The 27,357-nt window shown below is 42.3% G+C and overlaps 1 protein-coding gene across 2 annotated transcripts in view; it reads right to left on the reverse strand.

Annotated features, from left to right (window-relative positions):
- Positions 1 to 27,357, reverse strand: part of NCALD (neurocalcin delta) — a 172,734-nt gene that overhangs the window by 79,597 nt on the left and 65,780 nt on the right. Inside the window, exon 1 of one of the 2 annotated variants that reach the window (XM_040972663.1) lies at positions 7,864 to 8,397. The exons of the other annotated variant lie outside the window; for it this stretch is intronic. The gene's annotated coding sequence lies outside the window, so the exon portion shown is untranslated. Of the gene's footprint in view, positions 1 to 7,863; positions 8,398 to 27,357 lie in introns of those variants that run through there. 2 annotated transcript variants of the gene reach the window in all.

The following is a 27,357-nucleotide window of genomic DNA, read 5'->3' on the forward strand; positions in this document are numbered from 1 at the left end:
AGGAAAGACCTGTAGATTCTAGAACATCTCTGCATTCTTTCATAGGCTACTTCCTCTAGTCATACAATGCAGCATAGCGATTTCTCCATCAGCGCTGCCTTGTTCCCTTACATGTCATTCTGCTGAAATCCAGTCTGTTTGATAAGGGCCTAGTATATAATCACTGTGTAAACTGAAGGCATTCCAGGAAGGACATCAAGAAAACCTTGGCTACCTGGAAAAATTACACTTCAATATTGTGAGTAAAGCAAGTCAACACAACAGTGTATTCCATTAGAGTGCTTTTTAAACCACAGCAGCGCTTGTCCCACTCATGCTCAACGGAAATGTTACAGATCAATTCATACATTTCCAGGGGTGTTAAGAATACAGGCTTTGGGTTGTCATAATTACGAAATCAATTAAGTGATGAGATGATGTCTCTTTAGAGACGCCATGAATACAAGCACATTAGACTTTCAGAAAGTCCTTCTTGAAGGCTTTAACCCAAAAGAAATCCAATGCCAGAAAGTCAAATGAATATATACTCATCAAAAGCTAGGGAAGTTATCAGCAAGTTATTCCCTTATGCCGGCAATTACTGCTTGCAATTCTCACCTTCAAGATTAAAATAGATGTTAAATATTAGAATTCTGAAACTGACAAACATAAAAATTAAAAGCAATATAGTCTTGCATGAAATTGAAATATGTCATATACTACACACATGACCTTCATATACACCATCAGAACTTTCATTTTCTTCTTAAAATGCTAACGTGTGGTGACCTAAAATTTGTCTTTATTTCTGTTAAATTTGTAAGATTAGGAAGCCTGGTTATAAATAACATCTAGGCTTCAATTAACTTCAGTACCTGAGATTTTCTGTGAGCTTTAAGCTACAAAACAATCTAACTTGTGTACAATGAATATCCAAAATTGCTCGATTGGGAAGGAAATGAGCTACCACAACGCACATGGAATAATCTGAAGTCTACTGTGTTCTTGGATTAAAGAGGTAAAACTTCTCATTAGTTATACTTATCAAGTTAGTCACTCAAGACCTGGAGCCGATTTTTAGTGACAATTTATCTCTGTGTTTTCAGTTAAAGTAGACCTTGTTACCAATATGTTACATTTCATTTTAGGGCTATGGTGTTGCAGTCTGGGTGATTATGTTCATCTAAAAATGCAAAACAATCTACACGACTCCTCAGCATAGACTGTCCAATGCCATTGCCTTCAGAGCTGGATTTTCAGGGAAGGACTCTGAAAAGATGCACTTTGCTCCCACAACTAAAAAGCAACCGCATGCACACATTTAAGGTTTCCAACTGCAACTTCCTTGGGATATTCCAGATCATTTTTCTCTAAACAGGAAGCTGTTGACAGTTTGCCCTGGTATTCTGAAAACACCAACAGTCTAAGTTACAAGAAAATTTCTAACTTTCAAAGTATAAATGTTCTTTCCCTATTGTTCCTATAGTTGTTAATTATGCATGCTGCCAATGAGACGGAAACCAAATTCCACACTGTGCTAAGCTAGGTCCAAACGGAGCAGCAGTTGAAAGAAAGAAAAAAAAAGAGGAAAAGTTAGCAACACATTGCAAAGCTATGCTGGAGTTTTTAAAATCTCCACCAATACCAAAGGGTGGATTCCTGCAATTTAGACACTTTGGCTCAACCTGCTAAATCCACATCTCTGAATAACGTCATGTTGGCAGGTGCTGAGGGAGAAAGAGATTACATTTTAACTCACTTCACCAAACAAAAATTCACATTGAGCCCAAATTCCCAAGACTTTCCATGAAATTCACAACTGGAAGCAGGCTGCACCTTCTCCCCCAGCACAAGAATTGCTTACAAAGATGAACTGCAGGAAACCACAAGCAGCTGTGGGAAACGGACTACGCTCTGTATGTAAAGTAAACAAATTACCTCCCAGAGTAGAAGTGCGGGGTTTAGCAGTCCATGCTCTGCAGCCCCGGGAGGTGGAGGTGGAGGCAGCAGCGGCGGTGGCGGCAGCTCCAGCATCCACTAGATTCTCACAAGCCTTTGACTGTGCGGGCTCAGCCACAGACTCTGCCTCCAGCTGACGTCAAAGTCTCTGTCACATGGCCAGATGAAAGCCAAGAGAGCATTGGTTGTCGTAGCAACCACAGACAGCTCTGAAATTATTTCAATAGGTCATCTGTCACTGTGCAGGGTGTGTGTGTGTGTATGTGTGTACACACTGCACAACCATCATGGACAGCTCCCTGACAAGTTCATCCCCCAAAGCCATGAGTCAGAAGTGCCTCTAACTTCGCTCTCCCAGACTGGGGTGTGTTTTGACAGTTACTTGGAGGAAAACGTATGGCCTTACTATCACCAGCCTGAAGTCGTGTGTATGTGTGTGTGACACACACACACACACACACACACACACACACACACACACACGAAGAAACTCAACAACTCTGTAGGTAGTTTTCTGAGTGAATGAAATGCATGCTAAACCAATGCATTAAAAACAATAGCTCCAGGAGAGTTAAAAGATATTTTTAAACACAGTATAATAACCCATACCAACATATTAAAAGCCAAGCTAGTGATGGAAAGAAACCCCAGAAACATAGTGAGGGGTGCTCTAGAAACAAGTGAGAGAACTGAATGTTCCTGACAGCAAGGAGGATGTGGAAAGCCCGTAAGATAATCTCAGGATTGCTGAGTTACAAAGTGTCTATACAATATTTGAACACTGACTTGTGATTGAGTCAAAAACTGCATCAGAGTCACCACACAGAGGCCAATTCTTCCCTCCTGCCAGCTCCCATCGGTGCCCCTTTGTTGGAACCTCCTGGGGTAAGTGTCCCACAAACAAGCAAGCCCAGAGCAAGACAAAGTTCTGCACGGTTTTTTGGCTTTATCTTCCTTTAAGGTCACCTGAACCTACTTACACCTTTGTCCACACACCTGCCATGTTCAAGTGAATTCTCCTTTATTAACAGTAAGCCACTTAAAATGATATGAGACCCAGAGGATGGTCTTCTGAAGAAGGTATTCGACTTCAGAAAGACCAAGGGATTACAAAAGAGGGGAGACATTGCCTTCCAGATTCTCAGGGCCCTTCTACGGAAAACTTCTCAGCACCCCTAGTTTTTTTTTTTCTTTAAAGAGTGCATATAAGTGGAAGCTAAGCCAGCCAGGTAGACTACATTTGTGTTATTTCGAAAGAATGAAATTTCTTCTTTAGTAATAAGACAAGTGACCACATAGCTTGGCCATGCAATCTCTTAATTCTATATCCTCCTCAACTTGCTTTACTTCTCTCTCAACCCTGACTGAGAGAAAAGATGGATTTTTAATTGAAAAGTTGTTTCCTGGGTGCTATTTGTATAGCACTGTGTAAGTAAAACCAAAGTGTAAGAGTTGTCTCTGTCCCATTCCCTTCTCCCCCTTTAATTTCAGCGTCATGATCACTGGATACTGATCTAGTAGAATGAGGACATGTGAGCCAAATGTTTAACCAGATGGGTCCAGATATCTGTCAAGCTCACATTTGAGCAATAGCCTCAATTCACACATTTGCAGTTTGTCCAGTTGTGCTTCTGGGTTTCTGATCAGAAATGTACATTTTTGTAAGGAGGAAGGGCAGGAGTGCAGACAAAGCAGACCCTTGGAGATCACAGGGCTGCAGGTTCCCTGGGCTGCTTTGCTTCCTCTCTCTGAATCTACAGCTGCTTATCAGCTCTTTCCTGCAGCTTTAGTACCTGGGAGATAAGGGTGCAGTGCCATACTCTGCCAATAGGGGATGTCCTCTGAAACAAAAGTTCTTACTTCCAAAAAATTCCCCAAGACTCAAGATTTTAGGTTATTTTGCAAATCAGCAAAACAGCATATTTTGAAATTAAAAATTTAAATAATGCATAAGACCAAGTATCCTCTACAATGTACTGATTTGGGCTTACACTTATTGTCAGGGAAGATAATTAGAGGACTGACAGTTCTCACAAATAGCTTCTTTTCTCTTGTCAAATTCATCTCTGGCTCTGGATCACAGTGGTACCATTTTACCCAAGAGGCTTTTGTGTTTTCTTTTTTTCACCTATACAGTGATTATTCAGTGGTGGATTTTTTAACTACATGGTGCTGTAATTTTGTTTTTTTTTTTTTAACTTCATACCTGTTGTTGCCTTTATTTCACGGTTTCTCATTTAAGGAAATATATAGTGATGACATAATAGAGGTTATCTATTCAGATGTGAAGATAAAACACAACATCCATCCCTACTTCCAAATCAAAGATGGACTCCCAGAGTCCTAGGCTTTCTCCAGGCCCAAGAGCTCTTCCCTCAGGGTAAGTACACCATGAGCTGCATTAAAGTCCTAGCTCCGCCCTACCACTAACAACTTGCAGCAGGACGAGTTTGGGAGGGGTTCAGGCCTTGGGGTTGGGACAAATGCAGCTCTCTACAAGGTGGCAGCTGTGGAGGGTGCCCCAGCCAGGCAGGACCCAACGCTGGGGACTCAGGCCAAAGCCACTGCCAAAAGGCAGTGTTTGAGTCAGAGGATTTGGGTGGCCAGTGCACCAAGTGGTGCTAGGCTCTACCTGCTGGCCGCCTGGCAGCGAACTCTGGGGTTTTAGGATACATAATTGCTACCTAGGGACATCCATGAATAAGGCCAGTGTTAGTGTAGGTGAGAGATGAATTCTGGGTGACTCCCAGTACCAGGGTCACAAAACTTTTGGGCAAGCATGGAGACAGACCTGATGATTTGGAGGGGAGTATCCATAAGATCCATTTGAGCCAGACTGATTCACCAGCCCAATTAGGAATCCTGAGATGGGATGTTAGTATAGAGCATTACTGACTGCCACACACCAGTCCACACCAAAGCTATGGATGGGGGCCTGTCAGGCAGGGCTAGGTACCAATACCTGACTGGGTGGTGGAACAGTCACACTTGGCAGGGTCAAGACACTAACCAGCACACAAGAGAACTAGGTCTGGGGTAGACTCTGTCGGGAAGTGTGGGCCCAACTCTGTGGAAATGCAAGATCCACAGGTTAGCTCGCAAGTTGGGTGGCAATGGGCTGAGCTAGGTGTGACCATGGAACCTGCCATCACTTACAGGTAAAGAACCGATAGTCTGGGCAGATTAAGGCAGTATTACCTGAAGGTGCATCCTAAAACAGGATGTGGGGTGGACTTGGCAGGGACAAGCAAACCTCAATTCACAAGGAAGAACAGAAATCAGGATGGAACACATGTCATGCCGAAATAGGCTCTTATACCGACTGGTCTGCATAAGCCAGGGATACTAGGCCACAGCATCGAAGGCAAAGGCTGAGACAGGTGAGGGGCTAAGCCAACTGGGTCAGAGCAGCCACGGGCATGCGTGTAATCCAGGGCTGGGAATAGACCTGGTTGGGGAGCTATGAGAGTACACCCTTGTTGGGTTGGGGTTTCCATGGGAGAGTGCGGGGGCCAGAGTGGGGACTGCGTTCTGGTCTGGATGTAGCTGCAATCTTCCTTGGCAAAAGTGTGGCCTGGGGCTGGGCACACCGAGCTGGGCTAGACGTCAGCACTGAGCTGGGGCTCTGGAGAACCAGAGTAGCTGGAGGATGGACTAGGCTAGGTCTATACCCCTACTGAGCCATGTGTGAGCAATGTCTGGGAATGGACAAGCCTTGGCTAGGCTGAAACACCCAACAGTAAGAACTGGAATGGACTGAAGGCTAGCAAAGAGGGCTGGCCCATGGCACCACCAGTACGCACAAGATCTGGCATAGGGAGAGGTTCAGATGGAGAAGCTTGGGAAAATCCTTTGTCGGACACAATCCCTATAGGTGAGCGCAAGAATCATGATAGGGAGCAACCCAGACCAGGTCAGAGAAAGATACCCACCGGCATACATATAGCATAGGTGGGGGGCAGACCAAGCTGAAACCATTCACATCACCCACTGGAGAATCTGAGCATCAAAACAGAGTGTGAGTCAGGCCGAGTTTGGTGGTGACACAAACCAGTGCACATTATGGAATGCCAAGGTGGGGTGAGCCATACCAGGTGTGTACACAGTGCCCAAACAACACACATGAGAACCAGGGGGGAGGGAGCAAAGCTGGCAGGGAGAATGCAGGCTCTCCTGCTGGATAACCACTCCCACTGAATTGGGATGGAGACAGAGCAGACCAGGCAGGGATACAACACCTGTGGGCTTCATGTGAGCTCGATCAGGGAAGGGCCAGGTTGGGCTGACTGTTCTGACTGGTTCAAGCAACGATTAGAGTGGGTGAGGGTTGTTTGGGCTTTGCTATGGCATCATTTGGCAGAGGCTGGCACTGGGGGCTGAATTTGTCAAGTTAAACTCCAGAATCACCTGGAGAGTGCATAATCTGGGAGTGGGAGTGGCCTAGTAGGGAGATAGTGAGCACCTCCCTCTTGGGTTACCACTCCCACTGGAGAGCACAAAAATCAGGATTGGGGCAGGGGTGGCTAGACAGAAAGGCACCCAACAGTATGTGTGTGGGCTGGATAGTAGGGTTGGTTGGGTTGAACCAGGCTTCAATGCCCATTGACATGTATGAGAGCTAAATGGGATGTGGGACAGACTGAACACATCTGTGGTACATACTGGCATGCATGGGAACCAGAGTAGGGGGCAGGCCTGGTGGAGGTTATGGGGAGTCGTCCCTACTAGGCTGCAGTTCCCACTGGTTTGCATGAGGGCTGAGTGTGTGCTGGGCAGGATCAGGATGGATTGCAACACCCATTGGTTCGCATGGAAGACAGAGCTGGAAACTGAGCTGACCCAGCAATTGCAATGACCAGCATGTGCACAAGCTGACTGGGGTGACAGAAAGTGCCGGACCCTGTACTGGCAAGCACACACAAGAATCAGGTTTGGGATCACCTCAGACAAAGTTTCTTCGGCGATCTCTCCAACCAAACTGCTAATCTCAGAACCTTAACCATGAAGAGACTATGTCAGCCAGTGGGTTCTGAATAGATTTCATCATGCTTGGAACAACGAGACTGACAGCAATTCAGACCTGTTGAACTATCAAAACTGCTTGAGCAGGACCCTCAGAGCATGCCTCACATCAGAGACCTAGGATGCATGGGGGGCTGGGCAGGGCTTCTTCCTTTGTTTCTCACCTGACCCCAGATACAGGGAAAAAAGTTAATGATATTAGTGTGGAAATAATGATATTACCCATTTTCCCATAGCCCTTGATCCTTTGTACCCTAATTAACTAAGTAAGATTATTAAAAAAAATCAATTAGTGATCTAAGGAAAGTTTTAAGAAAATAAATGTTGAAATTATGTTTCAATCTTTCATTTAACAATAAAAAATACTTTGTAGTGTCATGAAAAAAAAAAAAAGATGGACTCCCAATGAAACTGTTAGACATATCTAGACAATGGAATGCTAGACTGACATTGTACCAGCATGTTGGGACACACTTAAATAGACTGATGGACTTATGATTGCTTATAAAGGACTATACTACTGTAATAATATGGAGAAAATCAGCTGGGGAGTGGCATTTGGTGGGGGGGACAAAATCCCAGATCCTATGGAATTGCAGCATAAAAAAAAGAAATCCAAAGAGGGTGCATGTAGCCCCTGTTTGCATAGCATGATTTCAACGTGCCATTCCATATCACCCTTAACAAATGACCTCAGAGACTCCTGGACAGCCAAGGAAGCTACTGGCATCCTGTAGCTGATGCTCTCTAGGGCGCTTGGGTTTCAACCAGTTAGGTTCATTAATCTAAATGCAGTTGAGAGCATCATAGAAAATGCACAAAAAAGCTTTCTCTAGCCTCAGCCTCCGATTTTAGGGAGACAACACAGAGCCAGGTGTTTGACACACAGGTTAAGACCTCCACCTTGGATTCTCAGATTCTTTGTGGTGCCTTGGTTTGAGTCCCAGCTCCACACCTAGGGACAGCTTCCGGTTCTTGCACACCTCAGGAAACAATCAGTGATGTCTTTAGTATTTGGGTCTCTGTCATCCACATAACTGATTGCAATCGAGTTCCAGCTGTTTCAGACACTGGGGAGTGATCAAGGAGATCCATGATCAATTAATCTCTCTCATTCTCTTTCCCTCTCAAAATAGGAAATAGTGTTATGATACAGAAGCTTGTGAGCCACATCCCATATTAGAGTGTTGACCTGAGTCCCAGCTACTCCGTGCTACCCACCACAACTCCTTCTAATGCACTGAGGAAACAGCAGACGGTTGCCCCAGGTCCTGGATCTTATGCCACCCACGTGAGAGGCCAAGATGGAGTTGCTGGGTTTGGCTTCAGCTTGACTCAGCCCTGGCTGTGGCATCATGCATTTAGCAATTGAATCAGTGGATGAGAGGATCTCTTTCCACCTTCATCACTCTGCCCTTTAAATAGAATAAATCATTCTTTAAATTAATCAATACAAATGGAATTAGAAATGTGAGAGAATAGTATTTCATGAGAACCCCCCAAAATTCATGGAACATGTGTATTATGCAAAAATACATAAAGAATACATAAAGAAATTTCAGAAGAATTTTGCTCCAAAAAATTTTCTATTTTCTACAAGCTTTTGGAAACTTTTCAAAAAGATTTATTTTTATTGCAAAGTCAGATATATAAAGGAGGAAAGACAGAGAGAAAGATCTTCCTTCTGATGGTTCACTCCCCAAGTGACTGCAACCGGCACAGCTGAGCTGATCTGAAGCCAGGAGTCAAGAGCTTCTTCCACATCTCCCACGTGGGTGCAGGGTCCCAAGGCTTTGGGCCATTCTCAACTACTTTCCCAGGCCACAAACAGGGAGCTGGATGGGAAGTGAGGCTCCTGGGATTAGAACAGGCACCCAAATGGGATCCTGGTACATGCAAGATGAATACTTTAGCTGCTAGCCTATTGCACCAGGTCCTTTTGGAAATATTGCTGAATTTTCTAAATGACAGACTATGTTTAAGGTGAAAGTGATCCAGATAGATTTAACAATATCTATCCAAGCATGTTCTATACCTCATTTTCCACCAAGAATATCAAGACTGCTTACTGAAGGTCTTTGGGCTGTGCTGTTGACACCTTAAGGCTAGTGTGAGGTTTAAGAAGTTACTGGATCACAGAATTCTGACACTATGTCACTGAGTAGAGGGCTCAAGTGCATGTCCTTTCTGGTTCATCCGGTCTGACTGTGTTGTAGCTATGAAGACCTCTAGGAAAAGGATGGAACCTTACTCAACTCTATCACCCTGCGTCAGCATGGATACCAGAAAACAGTGAGTATTCCATCAGTGATGACTCTCGCATTGGTTTAAGGAACAATATAGCAAGAAAAACAAACTTCAAATCAGAAAGATCTGAATCAAGAAGAATGGGCAAAGTCAAGTAGTAAGAATGACCCGGATAAAACTATGCCTAAATTATTACAGTCTTAACTGAGGCAAATAGTTCAACTTTATAGACTCGGGTAACTTCTGTTTCTGACTATGATAAAGTATCTTTTATGTAAACAGTCTCACTGAGATTTTTCAAGTGGTAGCAAACATGGGAATATTACTCCATTTGAGCTAGTATTAAAAACCCTACACTAGGAGTTTTATGAACAACTGATATTTATTTCCCATAGTTCTAGAAGCTGGGAGGCCCAAGATCAAGGTACCAGCAGATTTGGGGTTTGGTGAGGCAGCATTTCTTTGCTCATAAATGGCTTCCTTTTTTTCACATTATAGAAGGGACAAGGCTGCTTGAAGCCTCTTAATCTACATTTTTCTTTCCTTAATTTTCTCTTTCTGCTTTCTTTTCTTCCCTTTCTTCCTTTCCCCTTCCTTTCTATATTTATTTGTTATTTACATATTTAATATGCACATAAAAAGATACGGGCAACAGAGAGAAAGTTTCCATCTACTGACACATCTCCCCAATGCCCACAACAGCCTGGGCTAAAGCCAGGAATCCGGAACTCAGTGCAGGTCACTTCAGCGAGTGGCAGGGACTCAGCTAGCTGGGTTTCCACATGCTGCCTTCCAGGGTGTGTCTTAGCAGTAAGCACAATCAGAACAGGGCTGGAATCCAGAAACTTCCATATGGATGTGAACATCTCAAGGGGATGTTATAACTACTGCACCAAAAACCTGAGCCAGGGCCCTCCTTTATAACAGAACTAATCCCAAAAGATCCACCTTGTAAGGCAGGAGAGGGAGGTGGCAGAGGTGGTTAAAGATCCCAACATGAATTCTGGGGAGACCAAAATATTTAATTCATAGTATTAAATTGATCTCAACATTCTCATTATCTGCTGTCTTTTTTCTTAAATCCTTGTATGACTCTTAAAAGTGACATAGAACTTAGCATTCTCACACACTGAAAAGACAAAAATTTAGAACCAAATTTCAAAAGTACTCAGGATTTGTAGGACCAAGATCCTGGTTCAACACTCTACAGTTTCTATTTAAGTAATCTGCCAATTCCTGGTTCAGGTGACTGATGAGCCTGACTGCAATAGCTGGTGCACACGAGTCAAGTGTGAAAGTATCCAGGTGAGGTTTCTTGGGAGATTTTCCAATTAGCCTACTGGACTCAAAAGCCTCAAGGAAAATTACAAGATAGGTGGTCTGATGTTGGAGTGCATGTATCAGGACAGAGCCTCCTCAGTTGCTGTTGCCCATGCATTACAGAACATACCCAGATGTGCGTGAAAGATACAACAGCCAGCTCATCTAAGCCAATGGAGGATGTCAAGTACATCATGTAAAGATGAAAGCAGAAGAGACTGAATAACTCTCCTGGCCAAATTTTGCAACAAATGTCTAGGTTATATGGATACACTGAAGTAGACCTGGTCAGCCAGTTGACCCTAGAAAGATTTTCCCAACTCTGATGCAACAATGCTGACAATGTTTCAGATACCAAGACCACTCAAACAGCACCTTCAGAATATTCTTACCCACACTGGGGTCCCTAAGGTGACATAAAATGGTCATATCACCCCTGGATGATGTAGCTTGACAGCAAGGAACAGGTACCCCTTCTCTAACCTCTCTCTCTATGGACATAGGAAGAAAAAAGGAACTGAAATAGTTATCTCATCCGCCTTCCTCCATACCTCAACCCTCCCCCGAAAATCAAAGACCCACATGGATGTGCATCCCTCTCAAATATATAAACAATAGTAAAAATAAAGTAGAATGTAAAAGATTTGCCAATTCCTAAAAATCGTATGAAAAGACAACAAGAAATGAAGCATGAAAGCGTAACAGGGAGATATAATCATACATGTAGCGTTCAGAGTCCTGCCATATTAAAGAATAAAAAAACAGAACTCTGCATCCTCCAACGAGCTGGCGCCTAGAAAACACACTTAGCTTCCATATCTCATCGCCAGAAGGTTAAGTACTAGAAATAATGAAATATAGGAAAGAAATTAGGCCTTATATAAGCCAGTACCCATCCTAGAATCATTATATCGAATCATTGGATCGAGGTACTTCGCCCCTATTCTAACTATCTTAAAGAGAAAAATTAGCTCAGTATAAAGGAGATGACATCATTCAGAGCCTCTAAATGTTTCAGGCATCATTTGCAATTCATTCAAAAATCTTAGTGATTTTGCCAGGAGAAAGGCCTAACAGCGCAAAATCTGTAAGGAAAAAGGCAGAAATAGAGATATACACAAATGTTATGAATATTCTATAGTTATTAGACATGGACTTGACAACAATCATAATTAATATGTCCAAGGAAATAATATCATGATCAGTTCTACATACCAAAGATCTACCAAAACGGAACATGTTGAAACTAAAGCTTTGAAAACATGCAACTGAAAGACTACAATAGAAGCTTTAAAATCGATATCCAAAGAGAAATTTAGTGAAAAGGAAGCTAGATCATAAGACAGTTTCTAACTGAAGTGTGATGAGAAAGGAAAATGAGAAACAGAACAATTTAAGAAACATGATGGGACACAATGGAGAGATGTGTGTCTAAAAGAAGAGAGGAAAGGGAAGAGAATAGGGCAGAAATAACATTTAAAGACCATTGATTCCAGAAGTTCAAAACAGATTTAAGAAACCCTGTGTGACCCCAACAGGATAACCACAAAGAAAGCACACAGAAGCAAAACATAATCTGTTGAAAAACAAAAGACAGACAAAATTCTAAAACAGCCAGACAGAAAACCGTCACATTAAAAACATAACAAAAAATTTCATCAGGAACTACTAAATCCAGAAGACCACGAAAAAACACACTTTGAAAAGATAGAAGATAATATTGATTCAGATTGCTATGCTCAGAGAAAATGTCCTTTCAAAATGAAGCTACAGAAATTTGCACTCCCGAGAGGCATACAGATCCAAAAAAAAGTGAACAGAACTTTAGACAGCTGCAGGACTACTAATAATAACCTAAGAAATCAATATATGCATCTCTGGAAGGACAAGGGGTGCAGAATAGAGGTAGCTGAAGAAATAATGACTAAAACTTTCCAGATGTTTTGAGGAAAAAAATGATATAGATTCAAGAAGTTGAGAAAACAAACAGGCTCACTCTCAGGAAAATACAGAATACTGAAGGCACCTGAAGAGTAATGGCAACTTACCCATAAGGAAGAATAACCATATGACTCGATACGTTTCTCATCAGAAACCAAGGAGTTCAAAAGGAAAGTGGAGTATCTTCAAGTTGAATAAAGATCAACCCAGACTCCAATATTCAGCAAACAAATTTGTTGGGAACACATTATAAATTAAATCAAAATTGGTTGAAAAAAATCAGCCACCAACAAATTCATTTTCCACAGGAAAATGGATCCAGGAAGGTTTCTTGAGCAGAAATAAATTACTGAAAAGGAAATTTTGAGAGAAGGGAACATCGCAAACAAACATATGGATAGATAGAATAGGTTTTCTTCTCTTAAGCTTGAGAAATTAAGTGTGACATTTGAAATAAAACTGTCACATTTTCGGATGTAATTCTAAATTATATATATATATATATATAAAGGGAAAAGGGAGAGGGGCCCAGTAAAATGTCGACACGAGTAGACTGTGATAATTTGTACTCACACGCTTACTTAAGGCATGGAGGGAAAGAAGCACTGAGTCTGAGCTCTTCCACCTGCTGGCTCACTCCTCAGAAGCCTACACTAGTCAGGCTGGGCCAGGTGGAAGCCAAAAGCCTAAAACTCCAGTCTGTTTTCCCACGTGGGTGGCAAGCATCCAAGTACTTGAGTCCTCATCTGCTGCCTTCCTAGGCATAATAGCCAGAAGCTGGAGTGGAGGTAGAGTACCAGGGACTCAACTCCAAAACTCTGATATGTGGACATGCCAAGTGGTGACCTGACCACAGTGTCACATGCCTGCCCCTGTAGTAAGTTATATATCTATAATGTTATACCTACAGCAACCAGTAAAAATATTGTACTAGGAAAATACTTAAATACACTATAGATTAATTAAAACCTAACAAATGTTCAATAACACAGCTAGGAAAATGAAACAGAGATGAAAAACATAGAAACAAGGACAAAGTGGCAAATGTAAGTGCTACAGTATTTACAAGCACATTGAATGCATATGGTCCAAAATATCTCTTAAAATACAGATATTGGCAAGTAGACTGTTTTAAATGGGCTAGCAATATTGGTCCATAAAAACTCATCCTAGATATAATTAGGATGAAAATATTATTTTCAAAGGAGTAAATAGGGCTCATACATGTTAAAGTGAAGCAGTAGCTGCTTTAGAAATAATGAAGCCAGAGAAAGTAGATTACCAGAAATAAGAATATTAAATAACAAAAAAGGTTTAATCCATTAGGAAGATATAATAATTCCAAATGTGAGTATACCAAACAGCAGCAGTGGAAAATATTTGAAGCAAAACCCAAGAGAACTGAAAAGAGAAGGAGGCATAGCCACAGTTATAGCTGGAGACCTTAACGCCCCTCTGGGTTTCCTAAAACAACTAGATGGGTAATCATTGAGGAGTAACTCAGCAGCACCATCACATGACACCATCTAACTCACATGTACTGGATCTATAGAACTTTTTTTTTTAAAGCATTCTTCAGTGAGACCGTATTTTGAACCATAAAGCTAATCTTAAGATACTGAAAATAATTCAAAATACTCTGATCACAATAGAAATAAACTTAAATAACTGAAATATTTGGAAGCTACTTCTAAAGTAATTTGTAAATCAAACCGGATTTACTTAAGAAAATTAAATTTTAGGGCCCAGTGTGGTAATATAGTGGCTAACGTCCTCACATTGCATGTGCCAGGATGCCATATATGCACCAATTTGTGTCCCAACTACTCAACTTCCCATCCAGCTCTCTGCTTCTGGCCACCTGGGAAAACAGTGAAGGATGGCCCAAAGCCTTAAGACCCTGCACCTGCGTTGGAGACCTGAAAGAAGCTCCTGGCTCTTGGCTCCTGGCTTCGGATCTGCTCTGACCACTTGGGTAGTGAGCCAGCGGATGGAAGATCTTGTCTCTACTTCTCTCTGTAAATCTGGCTTTCCCATAAAAACAATTAAATCTTAAAAGGAAGAAAACCCAAATTCAAAAATTCAATTGAATGAAAATGTTTCAAAAGACATTGAATTTAGATAAACTTGTACTGAAAGGGAAATTTATAGCACCCAAAGTGCACATTAGAAAAGAAAAATCTCAAATCAACAATCTATGTTCCAACTTCAAGAAGAGTTAAGTCAAATGCAGGCAGAAAGAGGGAAATAGCAGGGGAGAAAAACTGATACAATTAAAAATAGAGAAAATCGATGACATCAAAAAATATCAAAAATAAGGAGAGCAGGCATTTTTGCTGACAGCTAAGATGCCAGTTGGGACAACCATGTTCCACATCACAGCACTGGGCTCAGTTCCGAGCTCCGACACCTGGTTCCAGCTTCCTACAAACGCAGACTCTGAGAGGCAGCAGAGACGGCATGAACAGTTAGGGACCTGCTGCCTGCACCTGGAAGACACCTGGACTGTTTCCAGCTCCTAGCTTTGAATCCGTGGGCATCTGAGGAGTGAACCAGCAGATGGGAACTCAAGATATTCTATGAGTAATTATATGCTGATACATTTGACAGTTTAGGAAAAAGGACCAACTGTTTAATGAAATCAAATTATCAAATACATAATCTGAAGAGCATTATAAATTAAGAAAAGTGAATTCATAATTTTTCCAAAAATGATATCCCTATGCTCTATATAGTTCACCGGAGAGTTTTAGTACATGTTTAAAGAGCTTGTTATCCACTTCACATTGCCTCCTCTAGAAAATAAAGGCGGGAATTTGTTTTATGAAAGTAGTATTACTCTGCTGCCAAAACTGAGTGATGACTGTATCAAAAGAAAACTATAGAATATACTTCTTGAATACAGATGATAAATCTTACAAAACATTAGCTCATATAACCTGGCAAGATACATGCAAATAACTGTATGTCATAACCTACTAGCATTTATTAAAATGGTAAAGTTGGTACAATGTTTAAATATCAATCCATATATTCCACTACAATGATAGGTTAGGAAAAAAAACCTCAAACATCCAATTATGATAACAACTCATAGGAAATTAGTAAGGAGAGGAAAGCAAAAATTTAAAGAAAAATTTAAAAAAGCAAGTATCACAAGTGTACAGTTTCACACTAAGCAGTGAAAGACTAGAACTTTCTCCTATGATGGGCAATAAGCAAGGGTATGTGCTGTCAGTCATCTATTTTGACCAGGTGCTGAAGCTTTGGCCACTAAAGCAAACTCGAAACGAATGCATGTAGATAAGGAAAATGTCTACTGATAAATGAAATGATTTTCTACGTAGAAAATCTCAAGGAAACTATAAAACAAATCCCAACGCAGCAGCTTCCTGTAACTAACAAGTACATTCAAAAAGATTATAAGGTAAATGCAAAAACAAACTACATTTCTAAATAATATTTGGATACTGAATTTAAGGATACAATGCCATTTATAACTATTCAGAATTAAATCAAGCACAAGGTAAATCTAGCAAAATATATATAGGAGTTGTACCTAGAAACCTATGACATGCCCCCCAAAATTTGAAAATCAAATACATAGAGACTCCTTTGTCACAGGTTGGAAAATTCAAGATAGCAAAGGTATTAATTATCCTCTAATTGATAGGCAGTACTAACACAACCCTGATTAAAGTCTCAGCAAGATTTTTGTAGAAAAAACTCTCAAATTTAGAAACTAAAATAATTAAAGTGGCTTTAAGACAGAAAAGAAAATTGAAGCAATCACTCTACCTGATTGCAGAACTTGCCCTATAGTGATAATTATCAGGGTGGTACAGTATTGGCGCGAGTACAGACACACAGATTGACACAACAGAGAACCCAGAAAAGGCTTCACATAATATGGATAACTGCCTTTCAACAAACAAGCAAACATAGTTCAGCAGAGGAGAGATTCTTTTCAGTAACACATGGTGCTGTAGAACTCGGATACTTACAGGCAGGAAGAAAAGGGAGGTATGGAGAAAGGAGAGCGGAAAGGAGAAAGGGGGGATGGGAAGGAATGATAGAACTTCAGCCTAAATCTCACACCTTGGACAAAGATGAACCCAGAATGCATCACAGATTTAAATGTGAAACCTCAAACTGCAACTTTCCAAAAAAAGCATCAGGGAAAATGGTTGCCTAAGGCTCCGTGGATATTTCTTAGACACAACAGATACAGCACAATATAAAAAAGGAGTAAATGAAGATGGGACAAATATTGCTACAGACAGGGGAAGGGATATTTTCAGATAAAATATCTGTGAAAGGATTCCTACCTGGGTTATATAAAGAACTCTCAAGATTCAATACTAAACAATCCAATTAGAACACAGGTGAAAAGCCGAAAAGACGTTATGATCAGAGAATTTTACACATGAAAAGCAGCATGCATACAGATTCTCAATATCCTTTGTCATTAGGGAAACTCAAGTTGAAAGCATAGTGCAATCCAAATGGCTAAAATTAAAAATAATGACAATACCAAATGCAGGCAAGGATGCATACAAACACATTCATTCACACTTCGCTGGTGGGAATGTAGTAGGTTGGTATAGCCAAGCCAGAAAGCAGTTTGGTAGTTTCCTTAGAAAAGTAAGCATGCAATTACCACATAACTCATCAACTGCACTCCTAGGCATCCCAGAGAATGCAGGCACACATGAGTACAAAAACTACACAGCCTTGTTTGCAGCAGCCATCACTGCATTAGCCAGAGCTGAACACAACATAGAAGCATTCAGTGAGCTTTCAGTGAAGCATTCATATCATGGAATGCAAGTCAGTATTAATTAGGATGAATGGTCGACACACACAAAAACTTGCATGAACATACAGAGAAGTAGTTGAGTAGAAAAGTCAATTTCAGAGGGCCATGTATCATGCAGTCCCACTTTGGCGACATTCTTGGTAGGACAAAATTACAGAAATAAAGTAAATTGTGGTTGCCAGGGGTTATGAGGTATCAAGGAAGGGGTTGTAAAAAAATAAATAAAGCAAAAGGCAATGGGAAGAAGGAATGCATTTGCATCTTGACGCCTCCATGCCAACACGACAGCTTTACAAAATGCTGCGTTCAGGACTTTGTGGTTCTCTCTGTATTGTTTCTACAAGTGCATATGCATTTGTATTTATTACAAGATGAAAGCTGAATTAGAACTTTTAAAAAAAGGGTGGCTTAAATTTTCAGTCACACACCCAGAGACTCAGTCCTTGCAGAATTAACATCCACATTCTTCACAGTTGTTTAGACAGAAGAAAAATGATCCTGAAGGAGAACACAGTGATACAGAAAAGGCAACAAAAAGATAAACCAAAATTAACACTGATTTTATAAAATGAGAAGGGTTAACAGGGGCATGAAACAAATGTAAATTCAAAACATAGAGCAATATTAACACAAGCAAGATGGAATGAAGAGAAAATATGCTAACATGTCCACCTTCTTGCAAAATTAATAGTAACTGACTTGAATAAGGTGAAGTCCACAACGTATCCCTTACAGGAGCTGCTGAAAGAAAAAAACATGCAGCTCAGTTAATGACGTAAGGACACACGTTTTCACATTACTCAATCCCCAAAAGAAGAAAGGAGGGAAAGAAATGATAGACTAAATAGAAATAGTAAGAGTAAAGATTTAATCATGTGCTTACAGAACATATATGCTGAATAAATATAACTAAAGGGCAATAACCATCATGTTAAGTGCTTAGAAATTTCACCCTGCGTTAGAAGTAGTTCGTTAGGGAAGAAAATCTTGAAGATCCACTTCTCCCCTCAAGGAAGCGCTGCCTTTAATTGAAACAGAACTTGTGGTGATTTAAAGTTATCAATCAGTTACCACCCAATGGTTTGGTATAAGAAGCTGATAATTATAGGAGAGCAAAAACTAGTATGTAGAACAGTTGATTTACCAAAAAGAACAGGGAGAGAGACGGGTACAAGGATCTTTGTGCCTCGGAACTGTCCGTGGTGAATCTTAGTGGTTCAGATCATGGAGCTGTTCATGTCCCAGACCAGCTTAAGACCTCCTTGAGTGATTAGCTATGATTAGTGGAGCCTGACATGTGGGTGTAATACTGAAGGAGGCCAAGAGCATAGCAGAGATATCAGGCAAAGTGACAGAGAGCCTGGCCAGAATGAAAGCGAGGAGGAACATGCCCAAGGCTGTGCCCCGAGAAGGCTGATAGCCAAGGCTTCATTATGTGGGCCCAACAGACATCATTAGAATACTTACATGGCTAAAACAACAACAACAACAATCATGGGATTGGGGCAGGGAGATGCAGACAGAAATTAAATCGCTCCACTAGATTATCTTAAAAATTCAGATAATAACAGAATGTCATGAGATATGCAAAAAAAAAAAAAGGAAATCCAGAAATAATATTTCTTATACATAAGAGAAAGTATAACTCGAACTCTGGAAAATGAAAGTGAACAATGGGAACTGTCCATGTGTTACAGTTAGACTTAAGCAAGACATGGTGACCCCTCAAAGTTTATTGTTAATGCTACTAAGAAGGTAACAACTTAATTATAGTATAGCCTTGGGAAACCTTTGGGTTGGATTAAATCATGAGGGTCAAATCCCCATGAGTTATGCCTATTGGTTTAAGAAGAGACCAGTTAGAGAAAAAATGGATAGACACACATGGTCCTTTCCTCTTGCTACCTGATAATTCCCTTTATATTACCAAAAACCAGACCACCACCAAATGGAGTCCCTAAACCTTGCACCTTCAGAAAAACGAACTATGAGACCTCCTTTCTATATGCGTTTAACCCAAGGTATTTTATTATAGTAATAAAAAGCTAATGCTGCAAAAAGGATTCAGACATCATAGCTGACAAAGACTATAAAGCCATAATTATATTGTCAGAGTATAGAAATAGAATAGAAATATTTATAAATATTTCAAAGAACTAAGGAAAATCATGCCTTATGAAGTAAAAGAAGCTACAATCACAATGTCTTACTGATTCATCAATAATCATATAAATTATACAAAAGACCCAAATGGAAATGCTGGAATGTAAAAGCCTAACCTAGTCTGTCTCTGCCTCTCTAATAAGTGAAATAAAAAATATAAAAAAATGCACCCAGACACATCATAGGAGATATGCTTAGGGCCAAGATTAAATATTTGTTAAAGATTTATTTTATTTTTATTTGAAAGGTTGAGTAATAGAAGGGGAGAGAGAGAGAGTCTTTCATCCAAACAAAATCTTAAAAAGACAAGGAAAAGGCTCATCATATGAAATAAAACTTTAATCAAAGTAACAACTGATGCCCCACCACAGAAACAATGAATGGCACAAGGCAGTAAAATGTCATATTCGAAGTGCTGGGGAAAAAATGTCCATTAACAACCCTATCTCCAGCAGACTCACTTTTCACAAATGAATTAAAAATAAAGAGTTGATGTTGGAGCCAGGACTAGACCTTGGAATGAAATCCAGCACTCTCATGCAGCCTGTGGAGTATTTTAACTGGCATCTTAACCTTTAGGTTAAGTGCCCATTCTGGAATGTGGATTCCTTTTACATATACCCCATAGAAGTTAAGAAATGGTGATTTTCAAGGGCTCTTAGAATATGAGACACCTTAGGGGTAATACAGTTTTTTCACCCAATGGAGAAACTTCCTCTACAAAACCCTCCCAAAGTGGTCAGAACCTGCTTCTTGGGTATTGTCAGGTGATGGTGAGCTCCCCACTATAAAATGTCAGGCTATCCAATTAAGGAAATTGTCTAACCATCAAGTTCTTTAGGGCAGTCCAAATAACCGATCCCATCAACTTCATTATCACACTCAGGTTTTTCTTTTTGTTTCTATGAAGAGTTACCTGGATCCCTCTGCTCCCACGGCTGTCGTTCAGACATCTGCAAGAGACAACTACTCTGTCTAGGTGCTAGTGATCCCCAAACCCATCTCTCTCCCAAAGAAATACAAATCCTTAGCTTGAAACGACTTCCACATATAAAGACACATTCCAGCTTGCTTTGTAGTCTGGGGTTCTGTGATGAACCACAAGTCATTAGGATGTAATAGACATGTCCTGTGGTGTCTATAACCTTCCTTAAAAACTATTGAAGTCACCATTTGTAGCAGATAAATATGTCAAACCTATTCAACCGTTAGAGCACACATCACCAAAAAAACAAGAAGAAATTGGCGTGGCTGGGCATTTCAGCTAGCAGTCCAGATGATGGTTCAGACGCCAGCATCCCACATCACAGTACCTGGTTTGATCCCAAGAGAGGGAGGGAGAGAGAGGGAGAGAGAGGGAGAGAGAGAGAGAGGGAGAGAGAGACTTCATATGATGCCTCTCAAAAAAAAATCCTTAAATGCTAAAGATTTTGTGCAGGTAAGACACCATCTGTTAATTAGGCTTTTACATTTCCAGGAATCCTTGAAGAAGAAAGAGTTCAGTACATTCAGAAGGTACTGCAGAACACAGAGAAACAGTTCATTTCTCCAGGAAATTAACAATAACGTTTAGTCAATATTTGCTAATATTCATGAAAAGACTCTTCAGTTTTTCCTGGACACGTTTGAGTCACCAGGCTAGGTGAAAAAAAAGGGGGCATAAAAGAAATACAAAACTCTCTTAAGGAATAAAAATGCCATGCACCCTACCCAACATCCCAACCACCACCACCTACACCCTGCCTGTCCTCCTCAGATTAAATGAGAAAGATGCATTATCTTATTTTTCTAAGAGACAGAGAATTTTTCCTGTGAAACTAACAACTTCTATAGTAGAAAAAAGTCCCACAAATAGTCTCTTTAATTTGCTATACAAAAGGGTGGGGGCAAAATATTCTTTCTACTAGCAAACGTTATCATGGAAGCTTAGTTTTGCTCCCCGCTTTTAAAAGACTTTTTAAGACCACAACTTTCACCTGGCTTTCATATTGCCACTATTGCTCCTTTATAAATCTGACTTCTACAGACCATTGGGAGCTCTTTGCTTCCCAAGGATAAGCAAGAGGTCACAAGAGAGTGACAAATCCAGACGCTTTCCCCTGGTGCTTGCGTTGGAACTGCATGCACTGTTTGAACTGAGAGTCAATTCTGAAATGGAGCTCTAGCCCAGAGTCACATTTTATGAGGTTTTTATGCAAAATGTTAGCCACATGGATTCTTGTGTCCTAATGGAAAAGAGGGTGGACTTAGGAATCAGGCACCAATCTACACATAGGCCTCCTCACTACAACCCTTCGGCTCCTTGACTTAGGGAAATTTCTTTTACCTTCCTGAAAGTTGGTTTTTCTTATCTGCAAAAAGGAAATACTGACAATAATTTTGGAGGTTGATTATAAGGACTGAGGTTCAAATTTAGCAAAGTATTTGGCACAGCTATTGAGATAGAGCTAATCTGCATGATTGGGAGACTAAGAAAGTTGCTCAGTAAGTCAGCTTACTGTAAGTTAATGCTTTATAAGAAAAGAAAGTATGATTTTTCTTGTTTCTACTGATTTCTCCAGTTGGATTTCCATAGTTTTTTGCATCTGGAAAATTATGAATTTATATTCATTTTGTCTGGGTTATTTCCATCTGAAAGCAAATTAGTGACAGTCATAACCACAATATGTTGAACATTCTCTTCAGGCTGAAGCTGTGGCATATTAGGCTAAGCCTCTGTCTGTGGCGCTGCTACCCCACATGGGCAGTGGTTCATGTCTTAGCTGCCTCACTTCCCATGCAGCTTCCTGCTTGTAGCCTGAAAAGGAAGTAGAAGACAGCCCAAGTTCTTGGGCCCCTGCACCCATGTTGGAGACCCAGAAAAACCTCATGGATCGGAATTGGCCAAGCTCCTGCCATTGTGGCCAGTGGGGAGTGAGTCAGCAGGGGAAGATACCTGTTTCCTTCTTCTGTAATTCTGCCTTTCAAAAGATTTTTTTAAAAGAACATGGTCTCTTACATTAGTCTTTATAAAAGGGAAAATAGGGCATCGACTTATCAACTTGCTGTCATTACCTTCTTTGCTAAAGACTGCACCCCTGGGAAAACCCATGCCATATATTCCCAGAACCACTAAGCCTATTTTTAAGGCAAAACTTTAAAAATAATGTTCACACATGTGTACATCAGGTAAGCATTCTAACTGTAATAGTTACAGTTCTTTCAATTAAATCAAATCTATACAAACTTAATGCAGCAAAATAATTAGCACTTTTAAAGTCCAACTACCTCCTCTTGATAAGTTAAAAACTTTTGAAAACATGATTGTAACTTCAGAATGATATAATTAAATGTTTTCCACATCTGCATTTATGTAATTGAAGTATTTACATTTTTCCATTTTTGAGCTTTTGTTTCCTTATGAGGGCTTCCATATCACATGAAAGTTCTATGAAATGTCTATTTGTCTCTCTTGTCTTAATTTAATTCTCAGACTTTGTAGAAAAATCCTAGAGGTAGAGGTGTAATTTTCCCTCTCCTAGGATACCGCCTCTGCAGACCCAAGGAATCACACAGCTGTCCAAACCTATAGAATGAAATGTCAAAAGTGAACCCTAACACAAACCAAGTATATCAGGTGGTCAATCAGGTGTCCAAACAAGCTTCATCCATTATAACAAGTGTACCACTATGGATGCTGATCTCCGGGAAGGCCACACATGTTGGGGTAGAAGCATGTAGACAATCTGTTATCTTCCTGTTAATTTTGTCGTGCACTCAAAATTGCTCTTTAAAAAAGTGAGTTTTAAAAAAAAGAATGATAGCAGTCTGACCCCCCAGGCTTTTCCTGGCTTGCTTTCCTAAAAGTTTCCATCTGTTTCACAATCAGAGATGATATTTTCATCATTCAAGCTACTTAGTACAGCCCTGTGTGTCTGTCCTGCTGGTCACTTTGGCTTCTTGCCCAAATACAAACTGAGCTCTTCTGATACCAATTCAAATACTGGAATAGAAGCCCCTTAGTTCTTACTTCTTCTGCCTGGGAAGGTGTCCTCTGAGGCAAACAGAATCAACTTGCCCTGTGCCTTGTAACCCACAGAAAAACCTCCGGAAGCCTAAGGAGCACATTCAGCACTTGATGAACTGCCATCCTTTTCATGGTTAATTGGCAGAACATTGGAGAGTTCATGCCTTAGAATATGTTCTTTCCGGATTGTCATTTGATTTTCCTGCTACCCACATTTAAAGAAAGTCTCTATTGCTTGCCTGCCTTTGCAGTTCCCAAGCCGAATAATCATTCTGGCTTTAGCCTCTTCCCTTGAGTTTTTGGCTGCATCAATAATGCAGATGCACAGAAATAACATGTGATACGCTGTTGTTTTTTTTCTTCTTGAGTCAAGCACTTATCCATCCCCCATATCCCCTGCAACACACACACACATTCCAAAACAGGAAAAGAAAAAACAAAAAAACAAAACCAGACAAACTAAATTGATAGAAGGATGTATTCCACCATCCAGCTGCTAAGGAGGCATTTTGGACAATGAAGATTTTAGAATAATCACCCAAAAGAGAGGGGAGTTCAGAGCCTGCTAGTCACTGCCCGGCAGCCTGAAAGGTGCATTGTTCCCAGCAGGTCAGGTGGAAGACCCCTGCTGTGAATGTGGCATTCTGTGGCATTGCTAAGCCTTCCACTAAAAAAATAGTAAGTAAATAAGATTCTCAGACACCAGAAATTTCAAGCATGCTTCAGTTCTCAAGGAGCAAGGCCAAACCCTCACAGTGCAGAATACTCCAAAACCAGCTGCAGAAAGCATAAAGTCACAACCGGCCCATGTGAAACTGGCACCAGGGACTCTGGGGTTAACCTTGGCATTCCAGCCCTGCAGCCTGCCGGAAACAAGAAACCCTGGGAAGGTGATCCTGAGAGGTGTTCACATTTAGAAGAATATGCTTTAAAACGGCCATAGCTTAAAAGTATGAGACACCATGAATGAAAATGCTCAAAAATAAACACTTTATCCATCCCATTACCAGGCGTTGACACTCACTGCAACATTTTCTTCATGTTCTTTTCCATCTTTATTTATTTAAAAAAATTTTTTTGAAAGGCAGACAGATAAACAGAGCTTGTCCATCTAGTGGCTCACTCCCCAAATGCCTGCAATGGCCGGGAATGATACAGACTCATGTAAGGAGCCAGGAACTCAATACAGATCCCTCCATGTGTGGCAAGGACCAATCTTTACCCATCTTTAGTCATCAACTACTGCCTCCCACAGTGCACATCAACATCAAACTGAAATAGAGAAAGGAACTAGAACTTAATTCTACACATTTCAACACGGTGCAGATACCCAACGTAGCATATTAACACCTACACCTGGTGGGTCTCAGGACGGGGCGTCTCATGCCTGGATTCCGGACGGCCGCCATGGGCACATGGTGAGCCGTCCTCCCCGGGCCTGCTGGGTTTCGGGGGCCGCTTCCTTCGGGGTGAGTAGACCGAGGGGGGGAGGCCTCCGGGACTGGGCAGGTCCGGCACCCAGCCACCGCCCTCATTGGGCGGTGAAGGGGATTTGGGAGGGGCGCGACCTTGGGCCTGGGAATTTTAAACCTCCAGCTGCCTCCCGGCAGCTGGTGGGTCTCAGGACGGGGCGTCTCATGCCTGGATTCCGGACGGCCGCCATGGGCACATGGTGAGCCGTCCTCCCCGGGCCTGCTGGGTTTCGGGGGCCGCTTCCTTCGGGGTGAGTAGACCGAGGGGGGGAGGCCTCCGGGACTGGGCAGGTCCGGCACCCAGCCACCGCCCTCATTGGGCGGTGAAGGGGATTTGGGAGGGGCGCGACCTTGGGCCTGGGAATTTTAAACCTCCAGCTGCCTCCCGGCAGCTGGTGGGTCTCAGGACGGGGCGTCTCATGCCTGGATTCCGGACGGCCGCCATGGGCACATGGTGAGCCGTCCTCCCGGGCGGCCAGTGCGCCATTGGTGCCAGGCTCCGCCTGCTGGCCGCCCGGCTGGGGAGCTCTGGGGATTTGGTTCTTTGAGTTGCTGCTTAATTAGCTCCAGGTTGAACCCATTGTGCTTCTTGGACCTGAAAGAGGCAGTAACTCTTCCTTAGCAAAACTTGTAATCACTAATAATTCTGAGCACCAAATACCAGTCATGCAGAAGCTATGGCTTGGGGCTTGCCCTGCACAAGTAGCTCCAACAGTTGGCCAATGTGTCAACTGGTAATGGAACAGAGTAGATTAGGCACGACTGAGCAAACCTTAGCCCACAAGTAAAACTAGAAACCAGGAGGGAGCAGAGGTCATGCCGAGCTAGGCTCTTGTACCTGCTGGTCTGTGGGAGCCTGGGACGCTGAGTCACAGTGTCTAAGGCAGAGTTCGGGACAGGGGAGGGGTTGTGCCAAGCTGAGTCAGAGCATCCATTGGCAGGCATGTGATCTATGCCTGGGAACGGACCCGGTTGGGGAGCAAAGGGGACAACCCTAGCTGGGCTGAGGTTCCCACCAAGAGGCGCGTGGCCTGGAAGGGGGCTGCGTTCTGATCTGGAAACAGTTGTAGTCTCCCTTGGCACAAGTGTGGACTGGGATTGGATGCACCGAACTGGGCCGGACCCCGACTCCCCCTGGTGTTCTGGAGGACCAGGGCAGATGTGGGATGGACTAGGCAGGGTCTCAAACCCCTACTGAGCCATGTGTGAGCCATACGTGGGTATGGACAAACCATGGCTGGGCTGGAACATCCAACAGCAAGCACCAGATTGGGTTGAAGGCCAGTCAGGAAAAGCCACAGTTCCTGCTATGACAGGAGGTGGACTGAGTAGGGTTGGCTCATGGACCCACTGGTAAGCGTGAAACCTGGCATTGGGAGAGGTTCTGATGGAGGAGCCTGGGCAACTCCTCTGGCAGGACACAGACCCAGCAGGTAAACGCAAGAAACATGATAGGAAACAGCCCAGAAAAGGCCATGGAAACCTACCCACTGGCATACAGTTGGCAGACGTGGGGGCAAGACCAGGCTGAATCTGTCCACATCATCCACTGGCAAATCCAGGCACCAGTGTGGGTCGACCCAGGGTCGGTCGCAACAAAGACTAGTGCACATTATGGAATGCCGAGGTGAGGTTGCCTGTACCAGAAGGGACCGCAGCGCCCAACCAGCCTGAGAACAAGAAAGGAAGTGGGCAGAGCTGGCAGGGGAATAAGGGAGGGTTCCTTTGCTGGACAGCTACTTCCGCAGGAGAGCATGGGCTGGGATGGGGGCAGACCAGACTAGGCAGAGCTACCACACCTGTGCGCCTCATGTGGACTAGATCAGGGAAAAGCCAGGCTGGGCGGATTATTCCTACTGGTGCAAACAAAATTAAAGTGGGCGAGGTTTGTTTGGGCAGCATCAACTGGAATCTGGGAGTGGGAGAGGCCTGGGAGGGAAATAGTGGGCTCATCCCTCTTGGGTTACCACTTCCACGGGAGGACATAAAACTAAGACAGCGGCTGGGGTGGAATGGGATGTGGGACAGACTGGATTACTGCTACACTTACTGGCAAACCAGGGTAGGGGGTGGGCCTGGTTGGGGTTATTGTGGGTCGCTCCAACCTAGGCTACAGCTCCCGCTGGTTTATGTGAGGGCCAAGTATGTGCTGGGCAGAACCAGACTGGACTGCAACACCCATTGGCTCCAGTGGAAGACGGGAGTGAACACAGAACCAACCCAGGAATTGCAACCACCAGCTGATTGGAGCGATGGACGGTGCCAGGCCCTGTACTTGTTAGCACATACAAGAAGTTTCTTTGGAGATCTTCCTAATCTAAATGCTGGACTCAGAACCATAACAAAGAAAAGAGCGAAGACAGACCGGGTCAACCAACCATCTAAGCTATGATGGACTATGTCAATCAGTGGATTTTTCAAAGACCTCA

Source organism: Ochotona curzoniae, unplaced genomic scaffold, assembly GCF_017591425.1.
Source record: "Ochotona curzoniae isolate NIBS_2020 unplaced genomic scaffold, NIBS_Ocur_1.0 contig_2318, whole genome shotgun sequence".
Lineage (NCBI taxonomy): Eukaryota > Metazoa > Chordata > Mammalia > Lagomorpha > Ochotonidae > Ochotona > Ochotona curzoniae.